Source organism: Rhinoderma darwinii, chromosome 4 (genome assembly GCF_050947455.1).
Source record: "Rhinoderma darwinii isolate aRhiDar2 chromosome 4, aRhiDar2.hap1, whole genome shotgun sequence".
NCBI lineage: Eukaryota > Metazoa > Chordata > Amphibia > Anura > Rhinodermatidae > Rhinoderma > Rhinoderma darwinii.
The window spans coordinates 30953812-30971986 of record NC_134690.1 but is presented as its reverse complement, the minus strand read 5'-3'; the positions used below and the strand labels follow the sequence as shown (position 1 = coordinate 30971986).

The 18175-nt window shown below is 43.0% G+C and overlaps 8 non-coding genes across 8 annotated transcripts; all 8 read right to left on the bottom strand.

Moving 5' to 3' along the window:
* Positions 1 to 233: 233 nt before the first annotated feature.
* On the bottom strand, positions 234 to 319 carry TRNAR-UCU (transfer RNA arginine (anticodon UCU)). The gene is given in 2 exon segments: positions 234 to 269; positions 283 to 319. It is a non-coding gene; the product is annotated as a tRNA-Arg (tRNA).
* Positions 320 to 1203: 884 nt separating this feature from the next.
* TRNAR-UCU (transfer RNA arginine (anticodon UCU)) lies at positions 1204 to 1289 on the bottom strand. Its single transcript is given in 2 exon segments — positions 1204 to 1239; positions 1253 to 1289. It is a non-coding gene; the product is annotated as a tRNA-Arg (tRNA).
* A 399-nt stretch (positions 1290 to 1688) lies between these two features.
* On the bottom strand, positions 1689 to 1774 carry TRNAR-UCU (transfer RNA arginine (anticodon UCU)). The gene is given in 2 exon segments: positions 1689 to 1724; positions 1738 to 1774. It is a non-coding gene; the product is annotated as a tRNA-Arg (tRNA).
* Positions 1775 to 2660: 886 nt separating this feature from the next.
* Positions 2661 to 2746, bottom strand: TRNAR-UCU (transfer RNA arginine (anticodon UCU)). Its single transcript is given in 2 exon segments — positions 2661 to 2696; positions 2710 to 2746. It is a non-coding gene; the product is annotated as a tRNA-Arg (tRNA).
* Positions 2747 to 4118: 1372 nt separating this feature from the next.
* On the bottom strand, positions 4119 to 4204 carry TRNAR-UCU (transfer RNA arginine (anticodon UCU)). Its single transcript is given in 2 exon segments — positions 4119 to 4154; positions 4168 to 4204. It is a non-coding gene; the product is annotated as a tRNA-Arg (tRNA).
* Positions 4205 to 6549: 2345 nt separating this feature from the next.
* Positions 6550 to 6634, bottom strand: TRNAR-UCU (transfer RNA arginine (anticodon UCU)). Its single transcript is given in 2 exon segments — positions 6550 to 6584; positions 6598 to 6634. It is a non-coding gene; the product is annotated as a tRNA-Arg (tRNA).
* A 9910-nt stretch (positions 6635 to 16544) lies between these two features.
* On the bottom strand, positions 16545 to 16630 carry TRNAR-UCU (transfer RNA arginine (anticodon UCU)). The gene is given in 2 exon segments: positions 16545 to 16580; positions 16594 to 16630. It is a non-coding gene; the product is annotated as a tRNA-Arg (tRNA).
* An 885-nt stretch (positions 16631 to 17515) lies between these two features.
* Positions 17516 to 17601, bottom strand: TRNAR-UCU (transfer RNA arginine (anticodon UCU)). Its single transcript is given in 2 exon segments — positions 17516 to 17551; positions 17565 to 17601. It is a non-coding gene; the product is annotated as a tRNA-Arg (tRNA).
* Positions 17602 to 18175: the final 574 nt, after the last annotated feature.

Genomic DNA, 18175 nt, shown 5'->3' with positions numbered 1-18175 from the left:
TTGATAACAGATAGACATGAACAGAGTATTTTCAAAATTGGATGCAAAAATCGTTGTCTTAAGAGTCCACAAAAAAAGGTGGTTCCAATAACTTACACTAACAAATTAGGGGCCAGAAATGTTTTTATTAAAGACCACTCTAAGCCCTTAACCATAAAGCCTGTTACTGTGCAGTATTTCCTTTTGCCTCATTCTAACATCTGAAAAGTAATTACATGTTACCCAAAAACACACGACTCTGGTGGGACTCGAACCCACAAAATTTGAATTGCTATATAGTTCTAGAAGTCCAATGCGCTATCCATTGCGCCACAGAGCCTATATCATCCCACATGCTAGTAAAAAATGTGCCCAGCTAAAGTCTTAATGTGTCTTGCTTTTTTAAGTTAAGGAATACTAAAAAAATCATCATTGGGGCTATCCTTTAGAGATACTCAAAAATAGCTCAGCTTTAAATTGTTCTTGACACTTCGTGGTTTCTATATATTGATAACAGATAGACATGAACAGAGCATTTTCAAAATTGGATGCAAAAATCGTTGTCTTAAGAGTCCACAAAAAAGGTGGTTCCAATAACTTACATTAAAAAATTAGGGGCCAGAAATGTTTTTATTAAAGACCACTCTAAGCCCTTAACCATAAAGCCTGTTACTGTGCATTATTCCTTTTTGCCTCATTCTAACATCTGAAAAGTAATTACATGTTACCCAAAAACACACGACTCTGGTGGGACTCGAACCCACAACCTTTGAACTGCTATATAGCTCTAGAAGTCCAATGCGCTATCCATTGCTCCACAGAGCCTATATCATCCCACATGCTAGTAAAAAATGTGCCCAGCTAAAGTTTTAATGTGTCTTGCTTTTTTAAGTTAAGGAATACTAAAAAAATCATCATTGGGTCTATCTTTTAGACATACTCAAAAATAGCTCAACTTTAAATTGTTCTTGACACTTCGTGGTTTCTATATATTGATAACAGATAGACATGAGCAGAGCATTTTCAAAATTGGATGCAAAAATCGTTGTCTTAAGAGTCCACAAAAAAGGTGGTTCCAATAACTTACACTAAAAAATTAGGGGCCAGAAATGTTTTTATTAAAGACCACTCTAAGCCCTTAACCATAAAGCCTGTTACTGTGCATTATTCCTTTTTGCCTCATTCTAACATCTGAAAAGTAATTACATGTTACCCAAAAACACACGACTCTGGTGGGACTCGAACCCACAACCTTTGAATTGTTATATAGCTCTAGAAGTCCAATGCACTATCCATTGCGCCACAGAGCCCATATCATCCCACACGCTAGTAAAAAATGTGCCCAGCTAAAGTCTTAATGTGTCTTGCTTTTTTAAGTTAAGGAATACTAAAAAAATCATCATTGGGTCTATCTTTTAGACATTCTCAAAAATAGCTCAACTTTAAATTGTTCTTGACACTTCGTGGTTTCTATATATTGATAACAGATAGACATGAACAGAGCATTTTCAAAATTGGATGCAAAAATCGTTGTCTTAAGAGTCCACAAAAAAGGTGGTTCCAATAACTTACATTAAAAAATTAGGGGCCAGAAATGTTTTTATTAAAGACCACTCTAAGCCCTTAACCATAAAGCCTGTTACTGTGCATTATTCCTTTTTGCCTCATTCTAACATCTGAAAAGTAATTACATGTTACCCAAAAACACACGACTCTGGTGGGACTCGAACCCACAACCTTTGAACTGCTATATAGCTCTAGAAGTCCAATGCGCTATCCATTGCGCCACAGAGCCTATATCATCCCACATGCTAGTAAAAAATGTGCCCAGCTAAAGTCTTAATGTGTCTTGCTTTTTTAAGTTAAGGAATACTAAAAAAATCATCATTGGGGCTATCCTTTAGAGATACTCAAAAATAGCTCAGCTTTAAATTGTTCTTGACACTTCGTGGTTTCTATATATTGATAACAGATAGACATGAACAGAGCATTTTCAAAATTGGATGCAAAAATCGTTGTCTTAAGAGTCCACAAAAAAAGGTGGTTCCAATAACTTACACTAACAAGTTAGGGGCCAGAAATGTTTTTATTAAAGACCACTCTAAGCCCTTAACCATAAAGCTTGTTACTGTGCAGTATTTCCTTTTGCCTCATTCTAACATCTGAAAAGTAATTACATGTTACCCAAAAACACACGACTCTGGTGGGACTCGAACAAACAACCTTTGAATTGCTATATAGCTCTAGAAATCCAATGCGCTATCCATTGCGCCACAGAGCCTATATCATCCCACATGCTAGTAAAAAATGTGCCCAGCTAAAGTCTTAATGTGTCTTGCTTTTTTAAGTTAAGGAATACTAAAAAAATCATCATTGGGGCTATCCTTTAGAGATACTCAAAAATAGCTCAGCTTTAAATTGTTCTTGACACTTCGTGGTTTCTATATATTGATAACAGATAGACATGAACAGAGCATTTTCAAAATTGGATGCAAAAATCGTTGTCTTAAGAGTCCACAAAAAAAGGTGGTTCCAATAACTTACACTAACAAATTAGGGGCCAGAAATGTTTTTATTAAAGACCACTCTAAGCCCTTAACCATAAAGCCTGTTACTGTGCAGTATTTCCTTTTGCCTCATTCTAACATCTGAAAAGTAATTACATGTTACCCAAAAACACACGACTCTGGTGGGACTCGAACCCACAACCTTTGAATTGCTATATAGCTCTAGAAGTCCAATGCGCTATCCATTGCGCCACAGCGCCTATATCATCCCACATGCTAGTAAAAAATGTGCCCAGCTAAAGTCTTAATGTGTCTTGCTTTTTTAAGTTAAGGAATACTAAAAAAATCATCATTGGGGCTATCCTTTAGAGATACTCAAAAATAGCTCAGCTTTAAATTGTTCTTGACACTTCGTGGTTTCTATATATTGATAACAGATAGACATGAACAGAGCATTTTCAAAATTGGATGCAAAAATCGTTGTCTTAAGAGTCCACAAAAAAAGGTGGTTCCAATAACTTACACTAACAAATTAGGGGCCAAAAATGTTTTTATTAAAGACCACTCTAAGCCCTTAACCATAAAGCCTGTTACTGTGCAGTATTTCTTTTTGCCTCATTCTAACATCTGAAAAGTAATTACATGTTACCCAAAAACACACGACTCTCGTGGGACTCGAACCCACAACCTTTGAACTGCTATACAGCTCTAGAAGTCCAATGCGCTATCCATTGCACCACAGAGCCTATATCATCCGTCATGCTAGTAAAAAATGTGCCCAGCTAAAGTCTTAATGTGTCTTGCTTTTTTAAGTTAAGGAATACTAAAAAAATCATCATTGGGGCTATCCTTTAGAGATACTCAAAAATAGCTCAGCTTTTAATTGTTCTTGACACTTCGTGGTTTCTATATATTGATAACAGATAGACATGAACAGAGCATTTTCAAAATTGGATGCAAAAACCGTTGTCTTAAGAGTCCACAAAAAAAGATGGTTCCAATAACTTACACTAACAAATTAGGGGCCAGAAATGTTTTTATTAAAGACCACTCTAAGCCCTTAACCATAAAGCCTGTTACTGTGCAGTATTTCCTTTTGCCTCATTCTAACATCTGAAAAGTAATTACATGTTACCCAAAAACACACGACTCTGGTGGGACTCGAACCCACAACCTTTGAATTGCTATATAGCTCTAGATGTCCAATGCGCTATCCATTGCGCCACAGAGCATATATCTTCCCACATGCTAGTAAAAAATGTGCCCAGCTAAAGTCTTAATGTGTCTTGCTTTTTTAAGTTAAGGAATACTAAAAAAATCATCATTGGGGCTATCCTTTAGAGATACTCAAAAATAGCTCAGCTTTAAATTGTTCTTGACACTTCGTGGTTTCTATATATTGATAACAGATAGACATGAACAGAGCATTTTCAAAATTGGATGCAAAAATCGTTGTCTTAAGAGTCCACAAAAAAAGGTGGTTCCAATAACTTACACTAACAAATTAGGGGCCAGAAATGTTTTTATTAAAGACCACTCTAAGCCCTTAACCATAAAGCCTGTTACTGTGCAGTATTTCCTTTTGCCTCATTCTAACATCTGAAAAGTAATTACATGTTACCCAAAAACACACGACTCTGGTGGGACTCGAACCCACAACCTTTGAATTGCTATATAGCTCTAGAAGTCCAATGCGCTATCCATTGCGCCACAGCGCCTATATCATCCCACATGCTAGTAAAAAATGTGCCCAGCTAAAGTCTTAATGTGTCTTGCTTTTTTAAGTTAAGGAATACTAAAAAAATCATCATTGGGGCTATCCTTTAGAGATACTCAAAAATAGCTCAGCTTTAAATTGTTCTTGACACTTCGTGGTTTCTATATATTGATAACAGATAGACATGAACAGAGCATTTTCAAAATTGGATGCAAAAATCGTTGTCTTAAGAGTCCACAAAAAAAGGTGGTTCCAATAACTTACACTAACAAATTAGGGGCCAAAAATGTTTTTATTAAAGACCACTCTAAGCCCTTAACCATAAAGCCTGTTACTGTGCAGTATTTCTTTTTGCCTCATTCTAACATCTGAAAAGTAATTACATGTTACCCAAAAACACACGACTCTCGTGGGACTCGAACCCACAACCTTTGAACTGCTATACAGCTCTAGAAGTCCAATGCGCTATCCATTGCACCACAGAGCCTATATCATCCGTCATGCTAGTAAAAAATGTGCCCAGCTAAAGTCTTAATGTGTCTTGCTTTTTTAAGTTAAGGAATACTAAAAAAATCATCATTGGGGCTATCCTTTAGAGATACTCAAAAATAGCTCAGCTTTTAATTGTTCTTGACACTTCGTGGTTTCTATATATTGATAACAGATAGACATGAACAGAGCATTTTCAAAATTGGATGCAAAAACCGTTGTCTTAAGAGTCCACAAAAAAAGATGGTTCCAATAACTTACACTAACAAATTAGGGGCCAGAAATGTTTTTATTAAAGACCACTCTAAGCCCTTAACCATAAAGCCTGTTACTGTGCAGTATTTCCTTTTGCCTCATTCTAACATCTGAAAAGTAATTACATGTTACCCAAAAACACACGACTCTGGTGGGACTCGAACCCACAACCTTTGAATTGCTATATAGCTCTAGATGTCCAATGCGCTATCCATTGCGCCACAGAGCATATATCTTCCCACATGCTAGTAAAAAATGTGCCCAGCTAAAGTCTTAATGTGTCTTGCTTTTTTAAGTTAAGGAATACTAAAAAAATCATCATTGGGGCTATCCTTTAGAGATACTCAAAAATAGCTCAGCTTTAAATTGTTCTTGACACTTCGTGGTTTCTATATATTGATAACAGATAGACATGAACAGAGCATTTTCAAAATTGGATGCAAAAATCGTTGTCTTAAGAGTCCACAAAAAAAGATGGTTCCAATAACTTACACTAACAAATTAGGGGCCAGAAATGTTTTTATTAAAGACCACTCTAAGCCCTTAACCATAAAGCCTGTTACTGTGCAGTATTTCCTTTTGCCTCATTCTAACATCTGAAAAGTAATTACATGTTACCCAAAAACACACAACTCTGGTGGGACTCGAACCCACAACCTTTGAATTGCAACATAGCTCTAGAAGGCCAATGTGCTATCCATTGCGCCACAGAGCCTATATCAATCCGCCTGCTAGCAAAAAATGTGCCCAGCTAAAGTCTTAATGGGTCTTGCTTTTTTAATTTATGGAATACTAAAAAAAACATCATTGGGGCTATCTTTTAGAGATACTCAAAAATAGCTCAGCTTTAAATTGTTCTTGACACTTCGTGGTTTCTATATATTGATAACAGATAGACATGAACAGAGCATTTTCAAAATTAGATGCAAAAATTGTTGTCTTAAGAGTCCACAAAAAAAGGTGGTTCCAATAACTTACACTAACAAATTAGGGGCCAGAAATGTTTTTATTAAAGACCACTCTAAGCCCTTAACCATAAAGCCTGTTACTGTGCAGTATTTCCTTTTGCCTAATTCTAACATCTGAAAAGTAATTACATGTTACCCAAAAACACATAACTCTGGGGGGACTCGAACCCACAACCTTTGAATTGCAATATAGCACTAGAAGTCCAATGTGCTATCCATTGCGCCACAGAGCCTATATCATCCCACATGCTAGCAAAATATGTGCCCAGCTAAAGTCTTAATGGGTCTTGCTTTTTTAAGTTAAGGAATACAAAAAAAAATCATCATTGTGGCTATCTTTTAGAGATACTCAAAAATAGCTCAGCTTTAAATTGTTCTTGACACTTCGTGGTTTCTATATATTGATAACAGATAGACATGAACAGAGCATTTTCAAAATTGGATGCAAAAATCGTTGTCTTAAGAGTCCACAAAAAAAGGTGGTTCCAATAACTTACACTAACAAATTAGGGGCCAGAAATGTTTTTATTAAAGACCACTCTAAGCCCTTAACCATAAAGCCTGTTACTGTGCAGTATTTCCTTTTGCCTCATTCTAACATCTGAAAAGTAATTACATGTTACCCAAAAACACATGACTCTGGTGGGACTCGTACCCACAACTTTGAATTGCTATATAGCTCTAGAAGTCCAATGTGCTATCCATTGCACCACAGAGCCTATATCATTCTGCATGCTAGCAAAATATGTGCCCAGCTAAAGTCTTAATGTGTCTTGCTTTTTTAAGTTATGGAATACTAAAAAAATCATCATTGGGGCTATCTTTTAGAGATACTCAAAAATAGCTCAGCTTTAAATTGTTCTTGACACTTCGTGGTTTCTATATATTGATAACAGATAGACATGAACAGAGCATTTTCAAAATTAGATGCAAAAATCGTTGTCTTAAGAGTGCACAAAAAATGGTGGTTACAATAACTTACACTAACAAATTAGGGGCCAGAATTTTTTTTATTAAAGACCACTCTAAGCCCTTAACCATAAAGCCTATTACTGTGCAGTATTTCCTTTTGCCTCATTCTAACATCTGAAAAGTAATTACATGTTACCCAAAAACACACGACTCTGGTGGGACTCGAACCCACAACCTTTGAATTGCAATATAGCTCTAGAAGTCCAATGCGCTATCCATTGCGGCACAGAGCTTATATCATCCCACATGCTAGCAAAATATGTGCCCAGCTAAAGTCTTAATGTGTCTTGGTTTTTTAAGTTACGGAATACTAAAAAAATCATCATTGGGGCTATCTTTTAGAGATACTCAAAAATAGCTCAGCTTTAAATTGTTCTTGACACTTCGTGGTTTCTATATATTGATAACAGATAGACATGAACAGAGCATTTTCAAAGTTGGATGCAAAAATTGTTAAAAGTCCACAAAAAAAGGTTCCAATAACTTACACTAACAAATTAGGGGCCAGAAATGTTTTTATTAAAGACCACTCTAAGCCCTTAACTAGAGATGAGCGAACTTATGAAAAGTTTGGTTCGGCAAGTTCGCCGAATTTCGTTTCGGACCGAACTAGTTCTGACCGAACCTGCAATACAAGAAAGCCCCTAAAAGTGGTGTATAACACTGTTTAAAAGCCCTAGAAGCCCTGTATAACACTCTTAGGTCACCCATGGGTGTATCCAAGTACTTTTGAGCTGTCTTTAAGGCAAAGTTAGTGTCAAAGTTACGCCAACATGTATGGCTATAGGAAAACGGATGGGACACGGTGATAACTAACAGAAACCACTGCACTTGTGCATGTTGTATGCTTAATGCATTTTTAAAAAAGGTACAAAAATTAACCATTTTTGGCGGCAGATGCCTGCCAGGGTTCATACATATAAGGTGGTAAAAGAAGAAGCAATGGCTTTTGACAAGCCCTCCAAAAATTGACCCGTTTTATTGGCAGATGCCTGCCGGGGTTCTTCCATACATGGATGTAAAAGCAACAAGCAATGGCTTTTGACAAGCCCTCCAAAAATTGACCCTTTTTATTGGCAGATACCTGCTGGGGTTCTTCCATACATGGATGTAAAAGCAACAAGCAATGGCTTTTGACAAGCCCTCCAAAAATTGACCCTTTTTATTGGCAGATGCCTGCCGGGGTTCTTCCATACATGGATGTAAAAGCAACAAGCAATGGCTTTTGACAAGCCCTCCAAAAATTGACCCTTTTTATTGGCAGATGCCTGCCGGGGTTCTTCCATACATGGATGTAAAAGCAACAAGCAATGGCTTTTGACAAGCCCTCCAAAAATTGACCCTTTTTATTGGCAGATACCTGCCGGGGTTCTTCCATACATGGATGTAAAAGCAACAAGCAATGGCTTTTGACAAGCCCTCCAAAAATTGACCCTTTGTATTGGCAGATACCTGCCGGGGTTCTTCCATACATGGATGTAAAAGCAACAAGCAATGGCTTTTGACAAGCCCTCCAAAAATTGACCCTTTTTATTGGCAGATGCCTGCCGGGGTTCTTCCATACATGGATGTAAAAGCAACAAGCAATGGCTTTTGACAAGCCCTCCAAAAATTGACCCTTTTTATTGGCAGATGCCTGCCGGTGTTCTTCCATACATGGATATAAAAGCAACAAGCAATAGCTTTTGACAAGCCCTCCAAAAAATGACCCTTTTTATTGGCAGATGCCTGCCGGGGTTCTTCCATACATGGATGTAAAAGCAACAAGCAATGGCTTTTGACAAGCCCTCCAAAAAATGACCCTTTTTATTGGCAGATGCCTGCCGGGGTTCTTCCATACATGGATGTAAAAGCAACAAGCAATGGCTTTTAACAAGCCCTCCAAAAATTGACCCTTTTTATTGGCAGATACCTGCCGGGGTTCTTCCATATATGGATGTAAAAGCAACAAGCAATGGCTTTTGACAAGCCCTCCAAAAATTGACCCTTTGTATTGGCAGATGCCTGCCGGGGTTGTTCCATACATGGATGTAAAAGCAACAAGCAATGGCTTTTGACAAGCCCTCCAAAAATTGACCCTTTTTATTGGCAGATACCTGCCGGGGTTCATCCATACATGGATGTAAAAGCAACAAGCAATGGCTTTTGACAAGCCCTCCAAAAATTGACCCTTTGTATTGGCAGATGCCTGCCGGGGTTCTTCCATACATGCATGTAAAAGCAACAAGCAATGGCTTTTGACAAGCCCTACAAAAATTGACCCTTTTTATTGGCAGATGCCTGCCGGGGTTCTTCCATACATGGATGTAAAAGCAACAAGCAATGGCTTTTGACAAGCCCTCCAAAAATTGACCCTTTTTATTGGCAAGGGTGAGCAGTAGCAGCACATTAAAAGACACTGGACAGTCACAGGACAAAGCCCTGTGGTGGGGCAGGCCTGCTTGTAGCAGACGGGTGGCAGTGGAGGTGTATTGGTGGTAGTAGAGGTAGACTAGCCAACACAGACAGCAAGGGTGGTAGACTGGTAGTAGCAGCAGCACATTAAAAAAAGAGACTGGACGACAGTCACAGGACAAACCCCTGTGGTGGGGTAGTCCTGCTTGTAGCAGTAGCAGATGGGCGGCAGTGGAGGTGTATTGGTGGTAGTAGAGGTAGCCAACACAGACAGCAAGGGTGGTAGTAGTAGTAGTAGTAGTAGTAGTAGTAGCAGCACATTAAAACAGACTGGACAGTCACTGGAGGACAAAGCCCTGTGGTGGGGCAGGCCTCAGGCCTGCTTGTAGCAGACAGCAGTGGAGGTGTATTGGTGGTAGTAGAGGTAGCCGACACAGACAGCAAGGGTGGTAGTAGTAGTAGTAGTAGTAGTAGTAGTAGTAGTAGCACATTAAAATAGACTGGACAGTCACAGGAGGACAAAGCCCTGTGGTGTGGCAGGCCTCAGGCCTGCTTGTAGCAGACGGCAGTGGAGGTGTATTGGTGGTAGTAGAGGTAGCCGACACAGACAGCAAGGGTGGTAGTAGTAGTAGTAGTAGTAGTAGTAGTAGCAGCACATTAAAACAGACTGGACAGTCACAGGAGGACAAAGCCCTGTGGTGGGCAGGCCTCAGGCCTGCTTGTAGCAGACGGCAGTGGAGGTATATTGGTGGTAGTAGAGGTAGCCGACACAGAAAGCAAGGGTGGTAGTAGTAGTAGTAGTAGTAGTAGCAGCACATTAAAACAGACTGGACAGTCACAGGAGGACAAAGCCCTGTGGTGGGGCAGGCCTCAGGCCTGCTTGTAGCAGACGGCAGTGGAGGTGTATTGGTGGTAGTAGAGGTAGCCAACAGACAGCAAGGGTGGTAGTAGTAGTAGTAGCAGCACATTAAAAAAAGAGACTGGACAGTCACAGGACAAAGCCCTCTGGTGGGGCAGGCCTGCTTGTAGCAGACGGCACTGGGGTGGATTGGTGGTAGAAGTAGTAGCAGCACCAACAGCGGCACATTAAAAAAAGAGTGGACAGGACAGAATCCCGTAGTAGCAGGCGGCAGTAGCAGGCGGCAGCAGCAGCAGCAATGTCAGATCTAATCAGTGGCATCAGGCACAGGGGTTTTAAAATCCTCACCGATCCACGCTTGATTCATTTTCAGAAACGTGAGATTTTCCAAGCTGTTGGCGGACAATCTTGTTCGCTTAGGGGTGACAAAGCCCCTGCCGCTCTGAATACCCTCTCTGACGCTACACTGGAGGGTGGACAAGACAGTACACCCATGGCAAACTGGGCCAGTTCTTGCCAATGATCCAATCTGCTGACCCAGAAGTCCATGGGGTCTGGGATTTCTGACGGAGAAAGGGCACAGTCCAGGTACGAGTGAACTTGGTTGTTTAGGTGCTGCACCTGGTGATGGTGAACATCCCTTTGGTGACTACGATGTGTGTCAGGTCGAGGTATTGGATGTAAAAATGTTGTCATCATATTTTCCAAACTGAATTGGCTGCTGCTGCTGCTGCCACGGCTGCCGCAGCTGCCGCCTATTGCAGAGGTAGCTCTGCCAGAGGCGGTGGAACGATGAGAACGATGAGACAGTGGGGAGCGGAGAGTGGCCCCCCCGGTCAGACATGCTTGCAGCAGGTGTTTGCCGTTTGAAAGCCGTGACAAGCTGGCTGCATAGCTTCTCTCGATAATAAGCCAATTTTGCCTCCCTCTCGGAAGGCGCAAAAAACTCCCCCATTCTGGCTTTATACCGAGGGTCTAAAAGTGTGGCTATCCAGTACTCATCTCTTTGCTTCATGCTAACAATACGACAGTCAGCGCGCAAGTAACGAAGCATACAGCTCGCCATCCTGGCCAGCGTTTCAGAGGGCCCGGTTGGTTCCATCTCCGCCCCATACTGCCATGGTTGTCCATCATCAAGGTCGTCGTCAAACTCGTCATCACCACCATCACTGTCATGTTGTGCGGCTGCCTCGTCCCCTATCCCTTCCTGTGATTCCATCTCCAAATCCAGCTCCTCTTCAGGTCCTGTTTCCTCATCCTCATCCTCCTCCTCCTCCTCAACATCCATAGCCAGATGTGATCCTTCCTCCATCCTTTGCTGAATCATCGCTGTGAGCGTTTGCTCCATAATGAATATCAGCGGCATAACATCGTTCATTCCGCTAGCGTCACGGCTCACAAATCGTGTGGCCTCTTCAAAGGGCCTCAAAACGCGACATGCGTCTCTAACCAGCTGCCAGTACCTGAGCTCGAAATTACACTGGCTCCAAACGCTGCCCGTCTGCTGCATCAGGAAATCATTCACGGCTTTCCGCTGTTCGTACAGACGGTCCAACATGTGCAGGGTGGAATTCCAGCGTGTTGGAACGTCGCAAATCAGGCTGTGTTGTGGGAGATTGTTTTGACGCTGCAAGTCCAGGAGGGCGTGCTTAAATGCATACGAACGTCTAAAGCGAACGCAAACCCTCCTGGACATGGCCAGCACACCCTTCAAACCAACATATCACTTTAAGAAGCGTGTTATGACCAGATTGATCACATGTGCCATGCAAGGAGCGTGTGTCAGGTGACCTAGGCGCAGTGCAGCCACAACGTTCTTGCCGTTATCAGAGACAACATTGCCCAGTGTGAGTTTCAGAGGAGACAGCCAGCGTGCGATTTCCTCCTTGATGCACAGCAGCAGCTCCTGCCCTGTGTGGCTTTTCTCGCCCAGGCTCAGCAGGTGTAAGACAGCGTTGTGGCGCTTCACCTTGCACCTATGAAAAGAGGAGGGAGGAGGAGTGGAAGATACGCTGTGTCCTGTCGGGGACTGGAAGACCTCCAAGGAGGAAGGCAAGGAGGAGGAGGAGGAGTAGGAGGAGGAGGATGGTAGGCGCCTGGTGTCCGGAGTTGGACCAGAAAGATACAAGCGTGGAGGTGGTAATGCCTGGCATTGCTGCGGTGGTGCATCGGACTGCAAAATATTGACCCAGTGGGCCGTGAAAGACATGTACTGTCCCTGCCCATAGTTGCTGCTCCACGTGTCGACGGTGGCATGTACCCTGCTGCACACGGATAATTGCAAGGACTGGCACACCTTTTCCTCCACATGCTTGTGCAAGGCAGGGACAGCTGTTTTGGAGAAGTAATGTCGGCTAGGTATTCGCCACCTAGGCTGAGCGCACGCCATCAATTGCTTGAAGCCGGCGGACTCGACCAGGTGGTACGGCAGCGACTGCACCACCAACAACTTAGCCAGGTGTGAATTAAGCCGCACGACAAGTGGATGACTGGGTATATATTGTTGCTTATTGGACAACGATTCCGTAATGGATAACTGACGGGACGTAGGAGGAGCACTAGATGACAGTGATGGTGATGATGACAACGACATGGTGGATAAGGCCTGGCTACTACTTAGATGACAGGGACTCGAAGCAGCAGCAGCAGCGGAAGAGGGGTCTTCATTAGATGTACATGATGGTGGGGCATGTTGATTATCCCACATGGCCTTGTGATGCCGTTCCATGTGTTTACGTAGAGCAGTAGTTCCTACATTGCTGCCCTGCCCACGCCTTACTTTCTGCTTGCAGATACGGCACTGTGCCATGTTTTCGTCCTCCGGGAAGGTACAGAAAAATTGCCACACGGCAGAGTACCGTAAAGAGGTAGTACCACGTCCACCACCACCACCACCACCACCACAACCACCCGAGCTTGCCCCTTGTCTGGCAGGCTTTTTTCGGGAGCCTACACCAGCATCTGTGTCGCCGTCACCGGCTCCTGAGCTAACCCTACCGCTGCAACGTTTTGCAGATTGACTTCTGCCCCTACCTCGGCTTGGCTGTTTATCACGTCCAGTGCCGCCACTACTACCCTCCTCCTCTGACGCCGTCATCACCTCGTCCCCTGGTTCCCACGTCCTGTCTAAAACAACATCATCATCATAGCCTTCCTCATCATCCCCGCCACTTCTGTCACTGTGTTGTGAATGTGATGTGACATCATGGCGGGCTCCATGCCCCCCCTCATTACTGCATCTGCCACCACGGCTACCACCACCAACACCCCCACTACCGCAGCTATGCGTCTCGGTCACCGCTTCCACCTCCACCACTGCCGCAACACACTCCGTTGGCTGACTCGCGGAAAACAAATCATCATCATCACTATGTTGTTCAGTATCTTCCTTCGCACCCGAGGAGATGTCTCTTAGGACTCTCAGGAAAGATGGCTTCCCGCTAGGAAGGGGGAGCGAAAACATAGATGATGGAATGGAAACGCTAGAAATACCTATATTACTACTGTCACCGTGCCAAGGAACTGTAGAGGATCTGGAATCCAACGAAACCTGGCTTGAAGCCAGATCGTCAGAGTCTTCCTGCTGAGATGACCGCGAGCCAGCCAACCAATCCACAATGGCCATATTGTCTAAAGTAACCCGCCCACCAGAGGAGATGGACAAGTCTGGCTTGCTGATACTACTACCAGCAGGCACATGGCAGCTGCTACTAGTGGAACTGGGCACATGTCTTGTGCCACAAATGCTGGTACTGGGTGTGGCACCAACAGATCCAACATTTGGACTGGAAGAGGAGACGGCATGGGTGTTTTTTCCTGTACCCCGTCCTTTCACAACCTTTTTTTTCCCAGACATTTCAGAGCCCCTTCTAAAAGCGTATTCACACTCTGACACTGGCTTGGCAAATGGCAATGAATGAGAATTTCAATCAGCCTCGCTGCAGTGCACTCAGGGAATGCTGGGTGTTGTAGTACTACTAGGCTGCCTGTATCGCAAGTTGGATTGTTATTCCTGTTAACGGCCAGGGATGAGCCCCTTCTAAAAGCGTATTCACACACTGACACTGGCTTGGCAAATGGCAATGAATGAGAATTTCAATCAGCCTCGCTGCAGTGCACTCAGGGAATTCTGGGCCTTGTAGTACTACTAGGCTGCCTGTATCGCAAGTTGGATTGTTATTCCTGTTAACGGCCAGGGATGAGCCCCTTCTAAAAGCGTATTCACACACTGACACTGGCTTGGCAAATGGCAATGAATGAGAATTTCAATCAGCCTCGCTGCAGTGCACTCAGGGAATGCTGGGCGTTGTAGTACTACTAGGCTACCTGTATCGCAAGTTGGATTGTTATTCCTGTTAACGGCCAGGGATGAGCCCCTTCTAAAAGCGTATTCACACACTGACACTGGCTTGGCAAATGGCAATGAATGAGAATTTCAATCAGCCTCGCTGCAGTGCACTCAGAGAATGCTGGGCCTTGTAGTACTACTAGGCTGCCTGTATCGCAAGTTGGATTGTTATTCCTGTTAACGGCCAGGGATGAGCCCCTTCTAAAAGCGTATTCACACACTGACACTGGCTTGGCAAATGGCAATGAATGAGAATTTCAATCAGCCTCGCTGCAGTGCACTCAGAGAATGCTGGGCCTTGTAGTACTACTAGGCTGCCTGTATCGCAAGTTGGATTGTTATTCCTGTTAACGGCCAGGGATGAGCCCCTTCTAAAAGCGTATTCACACACTGACACTGGCTTGGCAAATGGCAATGAATGAGAATTTCAATCAGCCTCGCTGCAGTGCACTCAGGGAATGCTGGGCCTTGTAGTACTACTAGGCTGCCTGTATCGCAAGTTGGATTGTTATTCCTGTTAACGGCCAGGGATGAGCCCCTTCTAAAAGCGTATTCACACACTGACACTGGCTTGGCAAATGGCAATGAATGAGAGTTTCAATCAGCCTCGCTGCAGTGCACTCAGGGAATGCTGGGCCTTGTAGTACTACTAGGCTGCCTGTATCGCAAGTTGGATTGTTATTCCTGTTAACGGCCAGGGATGAGCCCCTTCTAAAAGCGTATTCACACACTGACACTGGCTTGGCAAATGGCAATGAAAGAGAATTTCAATCAGCCTCGCTGCAGTGCACTCAGGGAATGCTGGGCGTTGTAGTACTACTAGGCTGCCTGTATCGCAAGTTGGATTGTTATTCCTGTTAACGGCCAGGGATGAGCCCCTTCTAAAAGCGTATTCACACACTGACACTGGCTTGGCAAATGGCAATGAATGAGAATTTCAATCAGCCTCGCTGCAGTGCACTCAAGGAATGCTGGGCCTTGTAGTACTACTAGGCTGCCTGTATCGCAAGTTGGATTGTTATTCCTGTTAACGGCCAGGGATGAGCCCCTTCTAAAAGCGTATTCACACACTGACACTGGCTTGGCAAATGGCAATGAATGAGAATTTCAATCAGCCTCACTGCAGTGCACTCAGGGAATGCTGGGCCTTGTAGTACTAGTACTACCACTACTACAAAGGCTGCCTGTATTGCAAGTTGGATGCAACGGGGATGAGCCCCTTATAAAAGTGTATTCACACACTGGCTGAGTAGTGAGTAGTGGATGAGCCCCTTCGATTTCTGGATTCCTGCCTTTTAGATTCCTAAAGCTTTCCCTTACTGCACAGAGATGCTATCCCTACAGCTCCTGTCTGTAAAATGGCCGCTGAGCTCCGTGCATAGACTTTTATTGCAGGCTTGAGCCCGCCCCTATGCTGCCTCCCGATTGGCTGGGAGAGACGTTTGCAAGGCATTATGGGGTAGCCTGATGTCAGGTGATCTTGTGAAATCCTCCATTTTAGATGTAACATGTGGCAGGCGCCAAAAATGTAGCCAGGTTCGGCCGAACCCGGTGAAGTTCAGATTCGCTGCGAACCGAACTTTTCCTGAAAATCGGACCGAAACCGGGTTCGGTTGTCCCGGTTCGCTCATCTCTACCCTTAAGGGTATGTGCACACACACTAATTACGTCCGAAATTGACGGACGTATTTCTGCCACAAGTCCCGGACCGAACACAGTGCAGGGAGCCGGGCTCCTAGTATCATACTTATGTACGATGCTAGGAGTCCCTGCCTCGCTGCAGGACAACTGTCCCGTACTGTAATCATGTTTTCAGTACGGGACAGTAGTTCCACGGAGAGGCAGGGACTCTTAGCATCGTACATAAGTATGATGCTAGGAGCCCGGCTCCCTGCAGTGTGTTCGGTCCACTACTTGCGGCCGAAATACGTCCGTCAATTACGGACGTAATTAGTGTGTGTGCACATACCCTAACCATAAAGCCTGTTACTGTGCAGTATTTCCTTTTGCCTCATTCTAACATCTGAAAAGTAATTACATGTTACCCAAAAACACACGACTCTGGTGAGACTCGAACCCACAAACTTTGAATTGCTATATAGCTCTAGAAGTCCAATGCGCTATCCATTGCGCCACAGAGCCTATATCATCCTGCATACTAGCAAAATATGTGCCCAGCTAAAGTCTTAATGGGTCTTGCTTTTTTAAGTTAAGGAATACTAAAAAAATCATCATTGGGGCTATCTTTTAGAGATACTCAAAAATAGCTCAGCTTTAAATTGTTCTTGACACTTCGTGGTTTCTATATATTGATAACAGATAGACATGAACAGAGCATTTTCAAAATTGGATGCAAAAATCGTTGTCTTAAGAGTCCACAAAAAAAGGTGGTTCCAATAACTTACACTAACAAATTAGGGGCCAGAAATGTTTTTATTAAAGACCACTCTAAGCCCTTAACCATAAAGCCTGTTACTGCGCAGTATTTTCTTTTGCCTCATTCTAACATCTGAAAAGTAATTACATGTTACCCAAAAACACACGACTCTGGTGGGACTCGAACCCACAACCTTTGAATTGCTATATAGCTCTAGAACTCCAATGCGCTATCCATCGCGGCACAGAGCCTATATCATCCTGCATGCTAGCAAAATATGTGCCCAGCTAAAGTCTTAATGGGTCTTGCTTTTTTAAGTTAAGGAATACTAAAAAAATCATCATTGGGGCTATCTTTTAGAGATACTCAAAAATAGCTCAAATTTAAATTGTTCTTGACACTTCGTGGTTTCTATATATTGATAACAGATAGACATGAACAGAGCATTTTCAAAATTGGATGCAAAAATCGTTGTCTTAAGAGTCCACAAAAAATGGTGGTTCCAATAACTTACACTAACAAATTAGGGGCCAGAAATGTTTTTATTAAAGACCACTCTAAGCCCTTAACCATAAAGCCTGTTACTGTGCGTATTTCCTTTTGCCTCATTCTAACATCTGAAAAGTAATTACATGTTACCCAAAAACACACGACTCTGGTGGGACTTGAACCCACAAGCTTTGAATTGCTATACAGCTCTAGAAGTCCAATGCGCTATCCATTGCGCCACAGAGCCTATATCATCCTGCATGCTAGCAAATTATGTGCCCAGCTAAAGTCTTAATGGGTCTTGCTTTTTTAAGTTAAGGAATACTAAAAAAATCATCATTGGGGCTATCTTTTAGAGATACTCAAAAATAGCTCAGCTTTAAATTGTTCTTGACACTTCGTGGTTTCTATATATTGATAACAGATAGACATGAACAGAGCATTTTCAAAATTGGATGCAAAAATCGTTGTCTTAAGAGTCCACAAAAAATGGTGGTTCCAATAACTTACGCTAACAAATTAGGGGCCAGAAATGTTTTTATTAAAGACCACTCTAAGCCCTTAACCATAAAGCCTATTACTGTGCAGTATTTCCTTTTGCCTCATTCCAACATCTGAAAAGTAATTACATGTTACACAAAAACACATGACTCTGGTGGGATTCGAACCCACAACCTTTGAATTGCTAAATAGATCTAGATGTCCAATTCGCTATCAATTGTGCCACAGAGCCTATATCATCCCACATGCTATCAAAAAATGTGCCCAGCTAAAGTCTTAATGGGTTTTGCTTTTTTAAGTTAAGGAATACTAAAAAAATC